The following is a 24,579-nucleotide window of genomic DNA, read 5'->3' on the forward strand; positions in this document are numbered from 1 at the left end:
TTAGAGGCAGGGCATGCTTTAGCGAGGCCTGCCTCTTAGAGGGTGGTCGCTTTTGCAATGCCTAAGGGAATTATTTCTTGACCATTTTTTAGTTTATTTCTCCAACTTCAAACTTTGATATCTCCCTCATTTCAAGTTGGATTTTAGTGATTCAAAGGCTAGGTAGTTGCTGGGAGAACATATTGAGGACTTTGGAAAGTGTTAGGGAACCTTCGTTTGTGGTAAATTTAAGCTTGAACCTGCTTCCATATCCCTTTTTCTTGGCTTAATTAGTGTTTTGGTTGCATGTCATTTTTTCCACTAGTTCGAGCCTCGAATTGTGTCCCATTTTAGAACACAAGTTCTGGGAAGTGAATTAAACCTTTTTATAGAGTCAATTTTGGGATTTTTTGATCGGGTACCACATTCCCATTTTAGACTTCAAAATTGGTCCACCTCTAATTTTTGTAATTTTAGTATCTAAATTATCGTAAGAATATTGTGATTTTATTTTTGGTAGCGTGGCAGCGTTCTGAAGCCGTACAAATGGAAAAAGCTCTGGCAACATGATTTGAAACATGTGCAATCGACTTCAAGTAGGCTTCAACTTTCCTCATCTTAGACCGAGCATGATTAATTAATTATATGTCGATTTTGTGGGAATTTTGGGGTGATTTGGTGGTTGTTCCTGTTCAATTCCTAGAGCCCATGCCTTAGGCTATATTTTTTGGGGAATTCGGGTTGTGAAGCATGTTGATTGTATTTTTTGATCATTCATACCTTGTGGTGTCCCTTATTTTTGGCTTGTACTTGTTCTTGAAAGCATGTTTGGCCTTAGTCTAGGCTTAGACTAGTGATTTCCAAAGAGTTGCATACTTAGGAGCCATTAGACCTTGAAATCTCCCCGACGTTGCTTCAGATGGCTTAGCTCCTTGTAGACTGATATAGTCGACTTGAGTCTGGCAGTATGGACCTTAGCTAGGTAGTAACACTACTCTTGGAACCTTATATCCATAATTCCCTCTTTTCTGTCGATTCCAATACACTTGATTCTTGATTCAAAAATTGCTCATTGATTCTGGTTTGGGCTGAGGTGATTTATTAATGGCACTCGGTTTGGGGCTACTCCTTATGATGCTCAGTTGGCCGCCGATCCTATTTTTAACTGATTCACCTCCATTTATGGTTCAAGTCCTAATTCACTCACCGGGCATAGTTCAAGTCCATATCTTGGTATGATAACTGTGGTTCAAGTCCATCACTATTTGCAGTCGTGGTTTAAGTCCACTACAACCTATAAGCTACAACTTATTACAAGTCTATAGCTTTATTCATCTTTGTTCAAGACTTTAGCAATACTCAGCCTTGGTTTAAGTCCTTGGCCACATTTATACTTGGTTCAAGTCCATGATTATCATCACCCTTGGTTCAAGTCCGCGGCTACTCCAGTATCAGTTTAAGTCCTTGATTTTTTCATCTTCACTTTGGTTCAAGTCCTTTGCTCTTAATCAATTTTGGATAAAGTTTCAAGTATTAAGATGGTTTGATTCAAGTTCGTGGAAGTTTGTGGTAATCGTGGAAACTTCATTAAGTTCTCTTTATTTATCTCAACTACTCTATGCACTTGTCGGGCTTATGAAATTTCATTCAAATTTTACTTAAACTTGCACATGAGTGTACCTACCGAGTTCATGGGAGCTTAGTCAGATTTAGTTAGTTGTTCTCTCTTTCTTTGTGTGTGAGTACACTCGTATGCATTGCAGTTAGGTTTGCATTGTTGTTTCTAGTTGTATTGAAGATTCTAACATTTCATATTATTTTTTCTTTTCTTTCTCAGTCGGCTTACGATGCCTTCTAGGTGCTTGTTGTTAAGGTACTCATACTACATTCTGCACTTGCTTTTGTGATATAGGTCCGAGCACCAACTACTAGTGTTGATATTGAGCTATCTGTAGTGTGATTCAGAGGTGAGAGTGAGCATACAACGTCCTGAATTTTCCTGTCTCCTTCTATATATATTATGACTAGTCTTTTGCTTTTTGAGTGTAATGACCCTGAAGGTCATTTTTAGAAATTTTACAAAATAACTATTTTACCCCTCTTCATAGTTACCCTGAGTCATTTTTTATTAGTGTTGGGTATTAGTTTTGGAACATTCTTTGAAAAGTTGATTTTTAAAGGTTTTGATATTTCTAAATGCTTAAAGTGTTTAAAGTGGTATTTGAGACCAATCAAAGCTACGAGTCTCGAAATGAAATTCTGTTAACTCTTTCAGCTATGGAATATGGAATTTGGTCTAGGAGATTTAACAAAATTAGATTTGGAGTTGTAACGTTGATTTAAGGTCCTAAGTTGGAAATTTTTGAAAGTTTGATCATACATTTGAGTTTGATCAACGTTTGAAGTATTGATGCTCAGAATAGAATTTTGAGGACTCTGATAGATTCTGGGGATGAATTTAGGCCTAGGAGTGGTATTGATTGAATTTTCAGAGGTCCCGAGCTCATTTTCGCATTTTGAGGCTTGAAATTAGTTTAGTTGTGAATTTTAAGGTTCTGGGTAAAGGAGACCTCAAATTTGAATTTTTATGGTTCCATTGAGTCTAGAAAATCGAACATAGTAGGGTAGCATATAAAGTTTGTGTGAACAGGATTTTGAACGAATCCCGAGAGTTCCATTTATAATTTTGTGCTTATGGATGATTGCTGTGATCTAGTGTCTGATACACCTTCATGATCATGGATCCCTGAACACATATTTAGAGGATTGTTTTAGAGAACCTTCGCATTCGTAGGACTTGGCCACGGTCGTGGAAGTCTTGGGAGTTGACCCTTGGTGTTCACAACTTTAGCCTTTGCGTTCGCAATGGTGTAATTTTACAGGTCCCATATTTGTGAGACTTAGTCCGCATTCGCAAAGAACAAAACACTTGGAACAGTAAGTTATTTTCCAAGAACATGAAAAAGGGCCTTTTCCGTCATTGTTGAGTCTAGAGAGCTCGGATTAGGCGATTCATTGGAGGTTTTCAAGGTTTTTCGAGTGGGTAAGTTATTTTGATAATAAAAAAATAAAAACATAAATAAATAAATACAAAGTATAAACTAGAAAAATAATTAATTTCTAAGTCTCCGACAACGGTGGCAAAAACTTGTTGGGTCCAAACAGACATGCAAGTGTACGCGGCCGTGCAAGTAATAAAATGGCTCTTTTTAGGAGCCGGATGTCAAACACATAGGGACATGTTGATTAAATATTTACTAAATTATACTAATTCTAATTATTTATTCAAATCGTAGTTTTTAAATATTAATTTTAATTAACTAGACTAAAAATAAAGATAAAATAACTGGTGAACAATTAACAAGTAAAGAGCAGATTTTTACATAATTAATGAATGAATAGATCTAGGATTATGATTTAACTAATAATCATGTTTAGTATCAATTTCATCAACTTATTTTATTATCTAGTTGTTGATTCACGGGGTTTATAATATGGTTATGATCTCCCGACTTTTAACCGTCTACCACAATTGACAGTCTAACTACATCGTTGAGCGGGGATAGACATGAATCAACTGCGGAGAATTACGCTATCTTCCCATATTTTAACCAAGCATGGTTCTAGGTATATCCCTATTCTAGATACAAATCAATCTATGTTTTTGACAAAGAAAAATCATTCTCCTTATACTCCACGTTCTATCTCTCTATACCTCTCCCGAGTTCAAAATAAGACAATATATTTATTCTAATGATGATCAAGCATTAAAATAGTAAGTATAAGAATATAACAACAACTAATATTATAAACAAATATATCGAATCAAGAATTACTAAACAATCATCTTATTAATTATCATAATCCTAGAATGGGAAGTTTAACTCCACATAGACATGGAGCACTTACAACATATCATTCAAAAAAAATGTAAAGATAAATAATAAAGGAGAATAGAAGATGAAACCAAAATTCTCCGGCCTCCACAACAGCTCGTAGATCTTCCTAGATTAAAAGTTATGTAAACACTGATTTTATGGAATACTTAGAGGTGAAGGAAAACATTTTAAATAAAATAATTGAGTCTAAAATAAATTAGAAAGCCCAAAATCCAAAGGAAATCGGGTTATTGTACGAACACTGTGATGTGTGTCGCTTTAACAATTGGACATGTCTTTAGATTTAGACACATGACAGGTTTTCTCTTTCAAAGTGCATGTATATTCCTTATATATAATTAATAATCTAATATTGGAAATTCTTTCATTAAGTTATCTGCTTGATTTTCTTCTATAATCTTTCATTTTTAATTTGTCATGGATCCAGATCTCTTCATCTTTACACCAATTTAATCCTTCAAATAAAATATAATATTAAGCATAATCCATAAGATCTATTCTCAAAAAGGATAAACAAAAATACTAAATGTGAGGAAATTAGTGATTAAAATATGTGTTTTTGGCCTCACATCAGTTACCCTTCTTGCACACTACATATGTTGATAACTTCCGACAACCTACAGACTGAATTCCAGGTTTTACTATTATTTCATCTGTAGTTAAGCTTAGGCGGGTTCTGTATTTTTCTTAGGGAGTTCACAAGATGGCGAATGAGATAATTTCAGAACTTCTTACTTTATTTATGCATGCTTCAAATGTTCATCACATCTTCTTGCCTATTGTATGTTTGTTATCGATCAACTTGTATTGGTTTGGAATAGTTGTTGCCTTTCTCCCAGTCGGATGTATATTTTGCATATAATTACCTTTCAACCTTACTGTTATTACTATCGTGCTTATATATATATATATATATGATCTTTTTGATCTCATTCTTACTATGATGCCAACTGGGTACCACGAGTTTAGGTACTCATGCTACACTTCTACATCTTTTTATAATGTAGCTCCTAGTATGAGCCACCCTCAGTGAGTATTGGATCTCTCGTAGATGTCATAGATTCAGATTATGGTGAGCTCCTGGTGTCTAGTGACTTGCCTCATTTCCTTCTCTTGTACCTGTCTATCTACTTTGTATTTTGATTAGACAGACTTTTGATATATATAGTCCTTTCTATACTTAGTTGATTCTGTACAAGTGACACCAGGTCTGGGATTTGTTCTTTTGTATAGGTTTGTCTTTCTTGGTCACTTTTAGGCCCAATTTGTATATTGTGTATCGTATTGCATAACTATATAGTATGGGCATTCTTTATATCTTAAATCTTACTTCCATTTATTTTAATACTTGTTATATTATTGTCTTCCACTTTGGGTTTAGGCTTGCCTACTGGAGGATTTATAGTAGGTGCCATTATGACCCAATTTTAGGTCATGACATTCATCGAGTTTGAATCTAATTTTGTAAAATAGTTCAAACCATAGTGCAAAAGTTTGAGAGATTATAATATCTCCCCTTATGATCATTCTTCCTCGAGTGAGGATTATGGATAGAAGAGAGAGTATGGACTACATTTAACATGGAGTCTATTGACTGTCTACAACTATATTAATCAACATGAACTGAGATGCACTAATAACCGGGTCTACAGCCAATCATAAAATAATACATAAGCAAAGTCCTAAGCATGAGGACTATAACACAAAGGACATAAGAAATGAGTTTATAGAACCTACTACGAGAGTAAACTATTACCTTAAACATTTCCCACTTGATGAGTGAACAAATGAGGATATCTAGCCTCCATATCTTCCTCATCTTTCCACGTATCTTCCTCAATAAACTAATTTCTCCATAAAATTTTCACTAAGGCTACTTCTTTGGTTCTCAATTAGCAAACATGATGATATAGAATCTCAACAAGAACTTCTTCATATGATAGTCTATCTTTCATCTCTACATTGTTGTAGGAAAAATGAGTAAGGGATCACCCACACACTTCTTAAGCATAGACACGTGGACACTGGATGAACTGAGGCTAAGTATACAGGAAACGCCAATTCATAGAATACTTGCCAAATCCTCTTAGAAACCATGTAGGGACCCATATATCTAGGACTTAGACTTCCTTTCTTCTCAAATAGCATGATACCATTTATAGGCGAGACTTTCAAGAACACATAATTATCTAGGAAGAATCTTTCATTTCTTCTCAACCAGCATGATGCCATTCATAGGTGAGACTTTCAAGAACACCTAATCATCAAAACTAAACTCCAAATCTCTTCTCCTTGCATCTGTAAATGAACTCTAGCGGTTCTGAGCAGTTTTTTACCTACTCCTTAATGAGCTTAACTTTCCCTATTTCTTCCTGGACCAAGTCTATCCCTAATAATTCAGCTTCAACAACTTTAAACCATCCTATTGAGGATCTACACCTTCGCCCATATGAAGCTTTGAATGATATCATCTGATTACTAGAATGGTCTCTATTGTTATAGTCGATCCCAATAAGAGGTAGGTAATTTAATCATCTACCTTTGAAATATAGGACACAAGTTCTTAATATGCCTCAAAGGTCTGAATGATGCGCTCTACTTGACCATCTGTTGAGGGTAGAATGTTGTATGAAGGTTCATATTTGTATTCAGATGGCATTATTCTGAAAGGCACATCTCTATCAGAAATAATGAATATTAGGGTGTCATGAAGTCTGACAATCTCCTCAATGTACAACTTTGCATAATCCTTTGCTGAATAAGTACTCTTGACTAGCAAAACATGAACTGGCTTGTTAGTCAGTCTATAATTACCAAAATCAAATCATGTTGACTACAATATCATGGAAATCCTGTCACAAAGCTCATATTTATCATCTCCCACTTTCAGATCAGAAGTTCTATACACTAAGCTAATCCACTGGGCCTTTGGAGATAAACTTTGACTTTCTGATAATTGGGTCGCTTAGCCACAAAATATGCAGTGTCCCTCTTATATTGTTCCAATAATAGACATATATCAAGTCATGGTACATCTTTATGAACCTGGGTGAATCAAATATCAGGAATAGTGCATTTGTGATATAATCCTATCTCTGAGCCCATCAACTTTAGAACAAATAACCGACTTTAGTACCTTAATTTACCATCTCCCCCTTTGGCAAAAAATGAGGTCTTATGCTTGGACTCGTTCCTTTAGCTTAAGCAATATGTGGTCAATATTTTGCTTCACTCTAATTTCTACCACTAAAGACGATTCACCCATGTTTCAAATAACTACACCACCATCATTGGAGTCTAAAATACGAACTCCCATGTCAGAAAGTCGCTGTATATATTTCTTAAGCCCTTTCTTCTCTTCCTCAATATGAAGAGCATTGACGACCACATATTCATATGGTTGTAGAAAATACTTATATTGTTATCTTTAGGTAATTCAAGACATACTGTAAAAAATTTATGATCAATGAAACCATCAACATGAACACCATAGAGATATGCCATATTTTTAAAGTGAAACTACCGCTGTCAACTCGAAGTCATGAGTCAGATATTTCTTGTCATGATCCTTAAGCTATTTGGAGTCATTAACAACTACAACTTCACCATGTTACATCAGAATACAACCAAGACTAATTCTTGAGGCAACTTAATATACAACAAACCCATTGATTCCTTCGAGCAACATCAATACTAGAGCCAATGTTTACCTTATTTTCAACTCCTAAAAACTTTTCTCACAAGATTTTGACCATTGAAACAACCTTTTTCTGCATTAATTTAGTCAATGGTGCAATAATGGAGGAAACCCTTCTATGAACCTCTATAGTAACAACACAAACTCAAGAAGCTTCTAATATCTTCGCGGTTGTGGGTATGGGCCAATTTGTCACTATATCAATCTTTTAGGAGTCAACCATGCCCTAACTAGAAATAATATTGCCAAAAAAATCCACAAATTGCAACCAAAATTCACACTTAGAAAACTTTGCATACTACTCACGATCTCTAAGTTTTTGCAACACGATTATGAGATGGTTTGTATACTTTTCGTCACTATGAGAAAAAACTAGGATATCATCGATGAATACAATTATAAATATGTCTAGATACTACTTGAACACTCTATACATGAGGTCCATAAATATTGTTGGTGTATTATTTAATCTATAGAACATAACTAGGAATTTGAAATGACAATACCGAGGTTCAAATGCTATCATTTTAATGCCACATTCTCTAACTTTCAATTGATTAAACAGATCTTAGGTCTATATTAGAGAATAACTTAGCACCATGAAGTTGATCGAATAAGGCAGTGATTCTAGGTATTAGGTACTTATTATTTATGGTCATTTTATTTAACTGATGATTATCAATGCACGTTCTAAGGGAATCATCCTTTTTATGCACGAATAAAATTGGACCAATCCATGGAAAGATGCTTGGTCTTATGAATTCCTTAGCAAATAGATCCTACAACTTATTTTAACCCTTTTAACTCGACTGGAAATATTTTGTATGGAAGAATAGATATAGATTAAGTGTCTAGAAGAACATCAATTTTGAAGTCTATATCTCTACCGGGAGGGGTTCTGAGGATATCTTTAGGAGTAACCTATAAAAACTCATTAACAATAGGAATTGACTACAAATATGGGACATCAACATTAGAATCCCACACTTAGACTAGATTGTAGATATAGCCTTTTGAAATCATCTTTCTAGGCATAAGATATGAAATAAACTTACCCCTTGTAACTACAAGACCCTCTTGCCATTCTAAGACCAGTTAATTTGGAAAGTGAAACTTCACAATTCTAGTTTGACAATAAACTATAGCATAAAATGAATACAACCAATCCATACCTATAATCACATCAAAATAAACCACGTCTACCTCGACCAAATTGGCCATGGTATCTATATGACATATAAAGACTATAAAATTCCTATAGACTCATTTTGTTATGACAGACTCAGCGATTGGAGTAAAAATAGCAAATGGTTCACTAAGTTGTTTTCATGACCCTAGTTAGGATCTAAGCATGGCACGGTGATCGGGATACCAAGGGACCCCAACCAAGCCTCTTAGGATACAACACATACATAATTTAACTTAAAACATCAATGAAAGCATAAGTCTTAACGAAGTCTCAATAAGAAGAAATCTTAGAGAAACATGTTTGAACAATTGGAACTACAATTCATGATAGTCTAAAACATGGACCCAAGTGTGAGGATGAGCGTGATCTTTGGACCCTATATCATGATACAATGTACACAAAAGTATGCATTACTACAAATATGTACTAAGTAATTAAGAAGCATGCATGAACAATGATAATAGAGAATAAGCAATATGAACATATAATGCAAAACCAATACCTTTAAAAGCATAAGTAAAACTCAAAAATATTTGGATAACATCATAATCATGTGGTCAATGCATCATAAAATCAACATAAGAACATATATGATAACATATGACTTTTGTGTGGGATATGACCTTAATCGACACTTAAGACTATGCGAGCTATAACATGGAATCCGATGTAACTCCCATATTAAGAAGAGAGAAGCTACTTGCAGAAGTAGACTCCGTGAGAACATCTTAACATCATGAGCTATATGTGGATCCACTAGCTAGGGCATAGGGTAAACCAATAAAGGCAACGTAAATAGGGACTACGGTTTCTAATAAAATTCCCTTGGGTAGCTACTTGGGCTACCAGAACAAACTCCACTTTAAAGTTCTCTCAGTGCTTAGTCATTATCCCAATGGAATTCAATAAAATATAGTCATTCACATCATCATGAAAATAATCATAAGAGTAGCTCATAAACATGATTGATTCATATAAGAATGAGAAAACCTTTCAATCCTTATGAATCCTTAATTAGGTGTGAAAACCTTTCACATCTTTAACATGAGTGTGAGAATTACCTTTCACAACCATAGGTACTTGCTTGAAATATCATTGACATCATAATACCTCATCATCATAGCTTTTCATAGAATGCTTAATAAATTCATGATCATAACTTCATAGGGTCATATTCGAAAATAACATAATGCATGGGTCCTTGGAAATCAACTTGAAATCATGCAATTTAACTTAATTTATGCATAATTAAATCAATGATAATGATCAAAACTATAATTGAAGTAACCCAATGCAATTTCATACGAATTAGGGCTTAGAAATAGAATTTATTGAGGAGATTTTAGAGAAACCCTTGGGACTCCAAGGATGAAAGGACCTATGGATGAATTCCCACATAACTTGATTAAACAAAGCCCCAACAATCTAAAAAAGGAGACTTGGAACCTTGGAAATCCTTGAACCCTAGTTTGACTTGAGAATTTGACCTTTGGGAGCGAATTGTAAGGAGATGAGTGAATTAGGGGAATTCAAAGGACTTGGTTGTCATAGTCTTAGGATTTATGCTTAAAAGTAAGTAGTCTAGGAGTTAAAGGAATTGGAATTTACTAAGATACTCTAATTAATTAACTAATAGGGTGAAATGGGCGAGATAGGCCATGGGTAGGCGAGTCACCAATCCTTCCAAATCCCACCGTCTAGTTTGCCTGAGTTCTGAGTAAAACCTCTGAAAAAACTTTGTGAGCTCGACTCAATTCGCCGAACGCATCGGCGAGTCACCAACTTTCCTTTCTCCTCACCCAACCCCTTTTTTTCCTGTTAACTTTGCGAATATTTGGGCGAGGTAGCTCATGTTATACCCTACACTTTTGATACATGGGAACATGTATTTAGCTTCTTTAGAGCTACCATGTGATCCATAACGTTATCAAATAATCCTAACGAAGGGAGGATGGGGCTATCCCAAATTTTGCATAAGCTAGCTCTATGTGAGTAGTGATGGTTGGAAATAGGTTTGAAAGGATTGGTAAGGAGTTGGAGGATAAGTAGTGAGTTGTGGTAATCGACCTACTTGCATAAGCTACCGACTTAGATGTCTCACATAATTAAGCTACATGAGTACATGTCGAGCTTAAGTAGCAAGGATCACATAGGTTCTTAAAGTGAGATGAGATTACGAATCTACGGAAAAAAAGTAAATAGGTGATGCACCTACTTAGAAAGTGGGCCCCTCCAAATCATGTGGAAGCAGCTGGTTGGAGCATGGAGGGGATGGACCTATAGGAGCTGGACACATGTCACCCTTAGGGTTGGACATGTGTAGGGGCTGGACACGTGTCACTCTTAAAAAAGTGTATATATGCTTGAATTGATGACTAACTTGTTCATAAGTAATCATTTTCTCATCTTTCACTTACAAACCCTAGAGAGAAATAAAGAGAAGAAGAAGAGAATTCAAAGCCATGGCAAGGTTCGGCCATGGCTAAGGCAAGGTTCGGCCATGGCTAAGGCAAGGTAGGGTCTCCTTTCTTATCTTCTTCTAACTTAGAACTTAAAGAGAAAAGGAAGAGAGGATCACGACCAATGGCTGCAACAAGCTTGAGCCATGAAGTTTTCTCCGAAAATTATTCTCTAAGGTAATTTCGACCCATTGGAAGGTGATTAGCTACGTGGGTTTCATTTCTCATCTTCACACTTGAAGAATTTAGGAGATAAAAGAGAAATGAGCTACGACAAGAGCTAGCAGCAAGGTAAGGCTCGAATTTTGATCCGTGAATTAATTATCTAAGGTATTCTTTAATTAAGTAATGGTGTTTAATAGCATAAACTAATTATGGGGGCAGCAATGAGGTCAACTTGAACCTACAAATTTTGACAAGTTTCGGAAGCTCGTTTGCTAAGGTACGGTTTGATTCCCTCTTCACACATTTGAGTAAGGGTTTAAACATGTTACGGAGGTGTAAATATGGATGGGGAACATGAAATTATGCATGTTACTGCTGAAGGGTATGGAAAACCGAGTAGGGGCTATTTTAAAGTCGTTCTAGTTGGTTAAAATTTGACTAGTGTTGTCGTTAGTATTATGTTGTGTGTGGAGGTAGTTGTATATGTTGCAGGGATGGAAACGTTGCTAAATATGGGCTTAAGTGCTGCTGGTTGAAACCACGTTGTGCTTCTTTCTGTAAGGTTGTGATTTTATAAAATAAAGATTGAAAACCGTAATTTAATGCCATAGTTTTGGGCGAACTATTTGGAGCTTGTATTGTGAAACATGAAGTGGTTTAATTGTATATGGCTGCTAGTTATTGTTGTTGGTGTGGCTGTATCAATCGGAGGTTAAATTGGAAGTTTGGATAGGGCAAGTTATAGGGGAGATGCTACCTGATTTCTATTAACTTCTTAACTAGTCAATATACTAGTCGAGAAATGTGAGCGAGGAAATGATTCTTATAGATAATTGCTTATAGATTTACAAGCTGGAAAGTTGAAGTATATTCATAATAGTATTACTTTCATGTTAAATAGGGTGAAGAGGTAACAAGGAGAGCTTGGTTATGGTTGATCCATAAGAGGTATGTAAAGCTATCCTTCTTTTCTCTTGGCATGTCTTAACCATAAGTGGTTTGTATATGAAATATGGGGATAATTCTATTAATAAAGCTTCGAGTATAATTCATGCCTCTTATCCACTTCATGATGTTAGAACTCTTACAATAATTGAGTTATTACCTCTCAAGTCTTCTATGAGATGAAAAGTAGTAAGTATGTAAAACCCATCCCTTCTTTCTTCTCAAATGTCTTAGATGTAGGTGGTGAATGATATGAGCTTTGGGGAAATTCCATTTACAAGTTATGAACATGATTCATGTCTCTTATTCACTGTTTGATGTTAAAACTCTTAAGTAGTTGAGCTATGGCCCCCTAGCCTTCTATATGTTGAATAGTAATTGGAAGTATAAGCTCTCATTCCTAAGGACTCTACAATGACAAGGGTCTGTGATTTCATAAGCCGTTTGGCATTATCCTGATAAATGTTTATGATTCTTGAGACTCCATTTGATATAGCCCCTAATGATATTTAGAGGGCACTTGGGATGATCACTATTTTGATCCTCACACGATGGTTTATTCCACTTCTTCTATTGAGTCTTAGATGATGATTTAAATTGCATATGGTTACTCACTACTCTGCTCGTGTATACTATAATACATCTTTCACCGAGTCAAGGCCAGGTATATATTCGTGCACAGATCACTGTATTGTCCACTGAGTCCCTCACTAAAGGGCCGGGTACGCTATATGATGACATGATGATGCAATGATATGGTTAATTCACCGAGTCCTTCATTAGAGGGCCGGGAATGATATACAAGTATATGGATCGGGCCGTACGTTCCTTGGCATTATTTTACTATATAAGGATCGGGTCGTACGTTCCTCGGCATTATTTTACTATATAAGGATCGGGCCATACATTTCTTGGCATTATTATATGTATATAGGGATCGGGCCGTATGTTCCTCGATACTAACAGATATAATACCTGTATATGATAGATTCACCAAATCCATAAGGGACCGAATATGATATATGATATGATAATGCATGATTTGATTTCATAAAGCACAAGTACAGTGATTTCTTGAGTACCATACTTGTCTCCTGAACCTCTACCTTAGACGTGATCTTATTTATGATATGTTATACTTTATATACTCAGTATATATATCGTACTGACCCCCCTCTCTTCGGGGGGCTGTGTTTTATGCCCGCAGGTACAAATACACATTTTAGGGATCCGCCAGCTTAGAATTTCCACTCAGCAATTTGAAGGTGCTCCATTGTGCCGGAGCCTAGATTTTGGTACTCAACTTTGATGTATATATTTGTTTGTACAGGGGTACGGTGGGCACCCTGTCCCACCATATGATACCACTGATACTCTTAGAGGTCTGTAGACATATGTATGTGGGTTGTTTATAAGTTTGTTTCAGCTGTGCCTATATGACGTGTTATAAATATTGTTATGTTATGGCAGCCTTGTTGGCTTGTGTGTCCTTTCATGATATGATACAAATGAAAGAGGCTATATGTATATGAAAATGTTATATCACATTGTTCATAGTTCGACTATCCTACAGATGATTTATATATACACGGGGGTCCAAGTTGGACCCCAGTCATGGCCTACGGGGTTGGGTCTTGACAAAAGTGGTATGAAAGCAATTCATCCTCTGAGTTTCTACAGACTGTGTCTAATAGAGTCTTGTTTATCAGTGTGTCATATACCACATCTATAAACAGGAAGCTACAGGAAATTTAGGATGTTATCTTTCTTTCATATCTAAGATCGTGCGATAGAGTCGGTCTATAGGAACTGAGATTCCTTATACTAACCTTTGATTTCTGCATAAGAACAACATAGATAAAAGGAAGTGACTGACGATATGGGAAGTTACAAAGCACACAAGTAAGCAAGGGCACGAAAGATATATGTCAGGTAAGGTATTGAAATACCATTAACATGTCACTTGACCTTGAAGGAGAAAATAGACAGGAAAGTGTAATAGGTGTAGTTCGAGTGGACATACGAGGTAGGTCCATTCTTTTTACAATGTTGTTGATAATGGACGCCCTGTTTGGTTGTGATATAATATGATATGAATATATATATTGGCCCTGTGAGGTACTGTTGGCATTTTCTGCGTACAGGTTTGAGATAGTAAGAAATACAGAGGAAACTCTGCCTAAATTTTCCCGGGAAGTTCATAATATGCCTTGGAAGTTGATACCAATAGAGTGAAATGTGAAATTATTATGTTGGACTAAGCTGTAAGCGGTACCCTCCATGTTATCAGTGAGGGGAACTACTTTTACTTAGGGAGTTTTATTGCAGAAGAAAACTCTTATCGGAGGGCAAAGTGTCCAGCGATGGAGTTTTACTTTTGTTTAAAAGTACAAAGCCCTCAACCCCTAGTTGTGAACTAGATAATTTGTTCACGACTCAAGAATGAACCTAGAGGGAGACCATATGAGTCAAGCACTAAAAAGTACTATGGTGCTTATTGGATTCTAGTTCCCATTGGGTGGTGGTTGGAGAATACTTAATGGAATCATTTTATTAGTTCTTCACCCACTAATTGGAGATGGAATTTGTGGAAGGAAAACGTACACTGGTGTCTATTTAGGATCATGTATTTCATTTGCTGTTGGTGAAATGCTACGATGATTCGGAAGGGCTTGTGATACTAAGAGATGATTTAGAAAAAGTTGGTAAATCTTGATAGGGTTCCAAATAAGGGTACTGACTGAATTGATAAGTAGGGATAACAACTTGTGAGATATGAAGGATAAGACCGAATAGGAAGGGTAAAAGGTTAAGAAGTATTATACCATGGGATTGAATGTGAACAGGATATAATGTGAATATGAAGAGGATCATTATGGAAATAAGGAAGGCCCAGTGAGAAAGTGGCCAAAGATATGACATGATCCATGTGACTAGAATATAAAGGTAGGTGTGAAACGGAAAAGTGAGCTATGGAACAAATAAGGAAGACTTATCGATTTTTGTAGGGAAAGTTTCGAATAAAGGTTATATGATAAAGAAAATGATAGAGAGTACAAGGAAATAAAGACTAACATGAAATTCCTCATGCACAACAAAAAAAAATAGACATGAACTGGAGAAAAAAAGGACTACTAAAGGAAGCACTCAAGATTGACATGATTAATTAAGTTTGAGTATTGGACAAAAAGGAAAATAGATAGCCACGAACTGAAGGTATAGTATGACGAAAAGGTGAGAAGACAAAACCGCTATTAAAACGAAGTTGATATGATTTTGAGTAAGATTAGAAGATAGCATCGGGTACACGACAAGGATGAAAGCTCATGAGGCATAAAGAAGTATTGTGTATATGTGACTTCACCATGGAAAATAGTAAGATCCTTAGCGGATAGGGAATGTAGATTTGCAAAAAAATTGATGCATTGCAAATTTATTAGAGGAACAAGTGGTATATACTTGGATAAGGCTAGTGTTATGAAAAAGCTTGAAACACATGTCATCAGAGTATAAATGCTCCCGAATAGATAATTTGAAACGATTATAAGCTAAGCACTAGCTAAGCACTAATTGGGATGAATGGAATGTGGCTTTGAATAAGATGCTACATCAATTATATGACTCGAGTACCAATAATCAGACTAGATTTTGTACTATTTATCGAGAATTTTAAGCACCTCATGATTGTGTTAAGTTTCATACATGGGTAACCTAAAGTATAGATGATATAATGAAGATATGGATATGGTGCAGTAACCAAATATGTTGGAAAATACTCATATGCATTTGGAAAGTTGAAAATAAATAGACAATGTCATGGATACACCCTAAAGAGGGAAAGTGGATATGAGACATACAAGTGTGAGATGAAACCAACCTATATTACAATGTGTTAACGTGAACACTTAAACTTCAAGTAAGATCCCATGCTGGAATGAGTTAACAAGATCTAAAAGCCAGCAACGGGTGGATAGAAGCCATGATATCTAAGACAATGCAGAGAATTATTGGTAAAGACCTTGAACAGTATGACATCAAAGGATGGGTGCATACAAAAGGGAAAAATGCGACAAAAGAATAATAATGAGTAAGTTTAGGATGTTGTAAAGGGATAGCAAGGCTATACTTGACTAAAGGTTAAGATGTTGACAGTAGAATTGTTGGCTACTGATATTGTGATATCCAAGTAGCAAAAGAGAAAGGATAAGAAGTCAGTAATAGCAATATGATTGCCATATTTCACATACATTAAAGAGATGATATGGGTTTACATAAAGACTAGTATGGCGATGCTAAGGCATCTTCTAGGTTGATTTAAGAAATACACACATTCGTGTAAAGATTGCAACATGATGTGTAGTAAAATAACTAGAAAGAATATCTGAGTAAAAGCACATTAGAACATGCCTAGAGTGTTACAAGTTGGATTAAGAGAAATTGTACAATAGCTTAAACAAAATTGAGCATTAGAAGCCTGGTAGCCTATTATAGGAGATGAAAATCCCAACTTGGATATGGAAATCAATTAATATGGATTGTAGTATAGGCTTACCTCGCATTCTATGGAAGTCTGAGTTCATATGGGTTATGGTAGATAGGCTGACAGGATCAGCCTATTTTCTTCCAGTAGGAATACATATTCAGCTGAGGACTGTGCAAGACTATATATCAAGGAAATAGTAAGACTTCATGGGGTTCCCACATCTATTATCTCATACAGAGGATCCCAATCTAAAGCTAACATTTGGAGATTATTCTAAAAAGGGATTGGGAACACAGGTGAATCTTAGCACAACCTTTCGCGCTCAGACTAATGGACAGGCCGAGCGCACTATGCAGATGCTAGAAGATATGTTGTAGTCATGCATTATTGACTTCAGAGGTAGCTGGGGTGATCACTTATCACTTATTGAAGTTGCTTATAATAGTATCCAAATGGCACCATATAAAGCTTCATATGGCAGAAAGTGCAGAGCACCTATTGGTTGATTTAAGGTTAGTGAGACTAAACTAATAGGCCTAAACATGGTTCAGCGAACTGTGGATAAATTAAACCTCATTCAGGAGAACCTATTGGCAGTCTAGAGTCAACAGAAGTCATACGCAGATAACCGACGTCGACACTTAAAGTTTGAGGTTGAGGATTAGGTGTTCTTAAAAGTGTCACCCAAGAAGAGGAGTTATCCTACGAGGAGTGACCTATCACCATTTTGGGTGCCAAATTAGATGGTTGCGAACCAAGGACGTGGCTTCCATCAAAGTATTGTGGCGAAACAAAAATAGAGAAGGGATGACCTAGGAAGCCAAAAGGGAGATAGAGAAGAGATATCCGTACTTGTTCCCTAAGTCTATAAGAAATCTAAGCTCTTAAGTTGATTATATTGGTTAATAAGAGGCTTATGGATGACAACTGTTATAGAGAATTCTCGAAGTCCTCGTAAAACCCTATGAAACTAGTTAACATTTGAGGACAAATGTTCTAAAGGGGTGAAGGATGTTATATCCCACACTTTTGATACATGAGAACATCTATTTAGCTTCTCTAGAGCTACCATGTGATCCATGAAGTTATCAAATAATCCTAAGGAAGGGAGGACGGGGCTGTCCCAAATTTTGCATAAGCTAGCTCTATGTGAGTAGTAATGGTTGGAAATAGGTTTGGAAGGATTGGAAAGGAGTTAGAGGCCAAGTATTGAGTCTTGGTAATCGACCTACTTGCATAAGCTACCGACTTGGATATCTTACATAATTAAGCTACATGAGTACATGTCGACCTTAAATATCAAGGATCATATAGGTTCTTAAAGTGAGATGAGATTACGAATCTACGAAAAAAAGTAAGTAGGTGATGCACCTACTTAGAAAATGGGCCCTACCAAGTCACGTGGCAGCAGCTGGTTGGAGCATGGAGGGGACGGACCTATAGGAGCTGGATACGTGTCAACCTTAGTGTTGGACACGTGTCACCCTTAGGAGCTGACACGTGTCACTCTTAAAAAGGTTTATATAAGCTTGAATTGATGACTAGTTGTTCATAACTTATCATTTTCTCATCTTCCACTTACAAACCCTAAGAGAAATAAGGAGAAGAAGAGATTTCAAAGCCATGGCAAGGTTCGACCATGGCTAAGGCAAGTAGGGTCTCCTTTCTTATCTTCTTCTAACTTAGAACCCTAAAGAGAAAAGGAAGAGAGGACAACAGTCAATGGCTGCAGCAAGCTTGAGCCACGAAGTTTTCTCAGAAAATTATTCTCTAAGGTAATTTCGACCCATTGGAAGGTGATTAGCTATGTGGGTTTCATTACTCATCTTCACACTTGAAGAATTTTGGAGATAAAAGAGAAGAGAGCTACAGCAAGAGCTAGCAGCAAGGTAAGGTTCGAATTTTGGTCCGTGAATTAATTATCTAAGGTATTCTTTGATTAAGTAATGGTGTTTAATAGCGTAAAATAATTATTGGGAAATCAAGGAGGTCAACATGAACCTACAACTTTCGATAAGTTTCGGAAGCTCATTTTCTAAGGTATGGTTTGATTCCCTCTTCACACATTTGAGTAAGGGTTTAAACATGTTACAGAGGTGTAAATATTTTATACCCCATACTTTTATACCTTGGAAGGTTCCTAAGTTCTTTAAGCTTCTTAAGTTTCTTGGAGCTTCTTAAAGATATTGAGCTTCTTAAAAGTTACCATGTAAGCCGGATAATCTATAACGCTACCAAACAACTCTAAGGAAGGGAGAATGTGATACCCCATAGTAGAGAAGATTGGAAATAGAGTTCTAAGAATCCAAAAGAAGTTGGAGACCGAATAATGAGTCATAGGACATGACTTATTTACGTAAGCTACCAACTTGAAAATCTTACATACTTAAGCTACTGGAGTACATACCAAGCTTACGTAGCAAGGATTATATAGGTTCGTAAAGTAAGACGAGATTACAAACCCACGAGAGGGAAAACGAGTGCCACGTGGCAGCATAAGAGAGTGCCACATGGAAGAATGAGAGAGTGATATGTGGCAGCATGAGAGATTTCCACATGGAAGCAGCTGGAGCAAGGGTGGTAGACCACCCCCACATGCCACATGGCAGCCTGTGATTGGAGGAAAGGGGTGTGTTGGCCCTATGAGGGCTTGACACGTATCACCACTTAGGGCTTGACATGTGTCATATCCTAAAGTGGCCTATATATATATATAATTTATGACTTTTATGGTCATCTTTATCCTATAAGTTTCATTCTTATCTCCAAAATTCAAGAAACTTCTAGAGAAAAAAAGAGAAGAGAAACTTAAGCTAGAGAGAAGAAAGAGCTATGGTTTGGGAGGAGAAAAAGGTAAGTTTTCCGATTCCTTTCTATGAATTAGTTAATGGGGTATAACAAAAAGGTATGAAGGTGTTAGTAATGTAAATTTATGGTTTGGAGGATCCCCAAACGGACAACAAACAGCCACGAAGTTTCAGTCATGCTAGAAGAGCTTCTAAGGCGAGTTTTAGACAAGGTAAGGCTTTTCCTTTTAAATTGAAGTTTATGATGTTTTTATGAGGTATATTAAATTTATTAAATAAGCCTGGAAGTGGAAAAATTGTATAAGGATGCTTGACGTTAGAAACAAACTAAATTGAAGTCGCTAGCGTTAAATCAAAGTCGAGTAGTGTGTGGTGATTGTGGTGCTGTGGTTGCATCTGGTTGGATGGCGTGTTGCAGGGATGGAAGGTTTTATAAAAGGGATGTGAGTACTGATGGTTTCATCCACATGACCCTCCGTTTCATATTGTTAAAGCTTTTACGAAATAAAGGCTAAAAACTCTATTTTGGTATCGTAGTTTTGAGCTAGTTGTTTGGAATAGTATTGAGTAATGTTGAGGTGATTTGATTATATATATAACTGCTGGTTTTTGTTGGTAATATGGCTGCTAAGATTAGCAGTTGGATAGGGCAAGTTATAGGGGAGATGCTTCCCAATTTTTGGCAACTTTAGAACTAGTAATAAGCTAGTCGAGGGAAATGGATAAGGAAATGGTTCCTATGACTTCTTGGGTGTAGAGTTGGAAATTGAAAAATGAAAGGTTATTAATATTAGTATTAATTTCATGTTAAATAGTTCAAGGAGATAACGAGGCGAGCTGAGTTATAATTAATCCCGAAAAAGGTATGTGAAGCTTTCTCTTGGCATGTCTTAGCCTTAAGTGATTGATATACGAAATGTGGGGATAATTCTATTCATAGAATCCCAAGCATGAATTATAAGTCTTATTCACTTCTCGATGGTATAATTTCTATACTAATTGAGTTATTTCCTCTCAAGGCTTATATATGATGAAGAGTAGTAAGTATGTGAAGTTATCTCCTTTCTCTAGGCATATTTTGGCATAAGTACGTAGAGATACACTTCTTTCCTCTTGATATGTCTTTGACATAAGTATGGTTCTATGATGGTAAGGTAATGCAATAATAAGGTTATGATACCGAGCCCATGACGGGCCGGGTACGATATATGTAAATGATGAATTTTTGAGGAAAAGTAGAGGATAGGTAAAGCTTATTCTTTCTCTTCCTTAGGCATGTCCTAATTGTAAGTAAAATGTGATACGAGATCTAGGGTAACTCCACTTTTAAGTCCTAAATGTAATCCGTATCTCTTATTCACTTCTAAATGTAAAACTCTTATAGTAAGTTGAACTACTTTCCTTAAACTCCATAGGTTGACGGGTATAGTATATGATGATTATGACACCGAGTCCCAAAAAAGACCGGATATGGTATATGATGATTATGACACCGAGTCCCATAAAGGGATGGGTACGGTATATGATGATTATGACACCGAGTCTCATAAAGGGCCAGGTACGTTATATGATGATATGATGACACTGAGTCTTATAAAGAGCTGGGTACGGTAAATGATAATGTGATAACAACGAGTCCCATAAAGGGCCAGGTACGGTATATGTATGCAATAATATAATATGACGATGTGGATCAGACCAAATGTTCCTCGGCATTACTATATGATATGTGGATTGGACCGAACATTCCTCGGTATTACTATATAATACATGGATCGGACCGAACGTTCCTTAGAATTACTATATGTTATATGGATCAGGCCATCATTCCTCGACATTATTATATGATGTACGAATCAGGCCGTTCGTTCCTCGGCATGTACTTACTATATACATCGATCAGGCTGTACATTCCACAGAGCTAATTATATATATGCGCTTATGATGACAGAATGATGTAGATGGTACACTGAGTCCCCTAACAGGCCGTACACAGTACATGATGGTAATATGTATGACTTTCTTTTATACGATGCGAGTACGGTAAATGGTTAAATGTTATACTTGCCCCTGCATCCCTACGCTAACTGTAATTTCCTTATGATTTCTATACTTTACATACTCAGTATATATGTCGTACTAACCCTCCTTTTCTCGAGGGGGGTTGCGTTCATACTTGCAGGTACAGATACACACTTTGGGATCCGTCAGTGTAGGAGTTCTACTCAACAGTTCAGAAGCGCTCCATTGTGCTAGAGCCTAGTTTTGGTATTAACTCTCGATGTATATATTTATTTGTTCACGAGTGTAGTGGGGCCCTGTCCCACTTTATGTTACTGTTCTTACTCTTAGAGGTCTATGGACATGTATGTGGGTTGTGTATGGGTTGTATATGCATGTATGTACCATGGTGCCTATGATAAGCCTCGTCAGCTTATATGTTATCCTGTCTGTTGATGTGCTATAACTTAAACAGGGGACAAATTTACTTGCAGATAGTAGGGATATATGCAAATGTCCAGTTCAGGCACCCGTCACGGCCTACGGGGTTGAGTCGTGATAAAAGTGGTATCAGAGCAATTTGGTCCTCGAAATATCTACAGACCATTTCTAGTAGAGTCTTATTTATCGGGGTGTTGTGCACCATATCTATAAACAGGAGACTATAGGACATTTAGGATGTTATCTTCCTTTTTTGTCTTTGATCGTGCGATAGAGCCTAGCCAAAGGACATAAAATTCCTTTCTCTAACCTCTGGTTTCAGCTAAAGAATGACATCGCCAAAAGAAAATGACGGATGATATTGGAAGCTACCCAGTATACAGGTAAGTAAGGGTGTGAAGGAGGCATGCTGGATAAGGTAAGAAGATTGAAATATAATTTAAATGTGAAGTCAAAGATTGAAGGGAAAAGTAGACAAAAAAGTGTAACGGGTGCAGTTCGAGTTGGACATACGTGGTAAGTCTATTATTTTATATTATTGTTGATATTGGGCACCTTATGTGGCGGTGATATGAATATATATATAGTGGCCTTATGAGGCATTGTGGCTATGATATGATATGATATGATATGGATGTATATATACGTCGGCCTTGCTTGACATTATTGGTATTTCCTGAGTGCAAGTTTGAGATAGTAAGGAATATAAAGGAAACTCTGCTAAAATTTTCTAGAAAAAAAAGGGAATGAACTATAAGTTTATCATATGGCTTAGAAGTTGATACCGAGTGCCCCTATTATGATGAACTAAAGCTATAGGGGTACCCTCCGTGTTATTGGTAAGGGGGCCCTATGTTTACTTAGGAAGTTTTAGGTCGGAGGAAAACTCCTATTAGAGGGAAAGGTGTCCAGCAATTGTGTTCCACTTTAATGGGAAAGTATATAACCCTCAACCATTAGTGGTGTACTAGATAAGTTTTTCACGACTCAAGAATGAACCTAGAGGAAAACCATACGAATTAGGCACTAAATCGTATTGTGGTGCTTATTGGATCTTAATTTCCTTCTGGTAGTGGTTAGAGAATACATTATGGTAACCTTTTATTAGTTATGAAGTGACTAAAATAACTTATCGATAGAAGACATGAACTTATGGGCTGTCCAGAATCATGTGCTTCATATATTGGATAACATACTAGAAGGATTCAGAAGGGTCGGTGATACCAAGGAATGATTTTCCCAAGGGATATAGGGGTAACATGAAACTCCTCGGGGAAAAGAATGGCCATGTACTGAAAGAATGGAAGGACTACTGCAGGGAGCACTCAAGATAGACGTGATCAATAAGTACGAGTATCAGACAAAACAAGGGAATAGATAGCTACGAACTGAAGGTGTAATACAAAAAGCGAGAAGATAAGACCATTATTAGAGTAAAATTGACATGAGACTGAGAAGAATTGGAAGTTAACCTCAGGTACCTGACAAGGGTAAAATCTTATGAGATATAAAGAAGTATTGCGGATATGTGATTCCGCCGTGGAAAATATAAAGACCCCTTAAGGATGAGGAAGGTAGCTCTGTAAAACCATTAATGCGTTGCGAGTCCATTAACAGGAATAAGTGGTATCCACTGGGATGAAGATAGTGTTATAGCAGAGCTAGAAACATGGGTCACTAGAGTACAAGTACTTCTGAATGGATAAGTTGAAGCAATTAGCGGTGCTAGATAATCGCTAGTACGGAAGAAAGGAATGTGGCTCTAGATAAACTACTATATTAATTGTATGAATCGAGTACCAGTACTTGGACTAGATTAGGTACTAGTTATCGACAATTCTTAGCACCCCATGTTTGTATTAAGGTTTCTTACAGGGGCAATCTAAAGTATAGGTGATCTAACAGAAGGTGTAGATATGGTGCCGTATGTCAAATATGTTGGAACAGAGTCATATGCGTATGAACAGTTGAAAATAAATAGAGGATGACATGGGTACACCCTAAAGGGGGGAAGTGGACTAGAGAAATACAAGTGTGAGAGGAAATCAACTGACACTATCACATGTTGACAAGACCACTTAAATTTTAAGCGAGATCCCATACTGGCATGAGTTAGTAAGAGCTCAAGACCAACAATAAATAGATAGAAGCCGCGGTATCTGAGATTGTGCGAAGAATTATGGGTGCCTTTAAAAAGGGGTGAATACAATAAGAGAGTAGGACTGAGCAAACTAAGGGCAGCAAAAATGGTAGTAGGGCCGTGTTTGAGTAAAGATTAAGATATGGAAACAGCGTCATTGTTGCTGATATCGAGATGTAAAAGTAGCAAGGAGAATATAAAATCTCCTACAGTAGGAATGAGGAGACCAAAGAGTACCTAAAGAAAGAAAAGAAAGGGGTAGGACAGAATAGCATTAGGGCGAGCAAGTTCTAGTGTGAAGGTGATATGTTAAGCAAGATGGACCAAGAAATGAGAAGACTATGTCTACCTCATACCAGTTGTATAAAAATAGT

Source organism: Solanum dulcamara, chromosome 5 (assembly GCF_947179165.1).
Source record: "Solanum dulcamara chromosome 5, daSolDulc1.2, whole genome shotgun sequence".
NCBI classification, from domain to species: domain Eukaryota; kingdom Viridiplantae; phylum Streptophyta; class Magnoliopsida; order Solanales; family Solanaceae; genus Solanum; species Solanum dulcamara.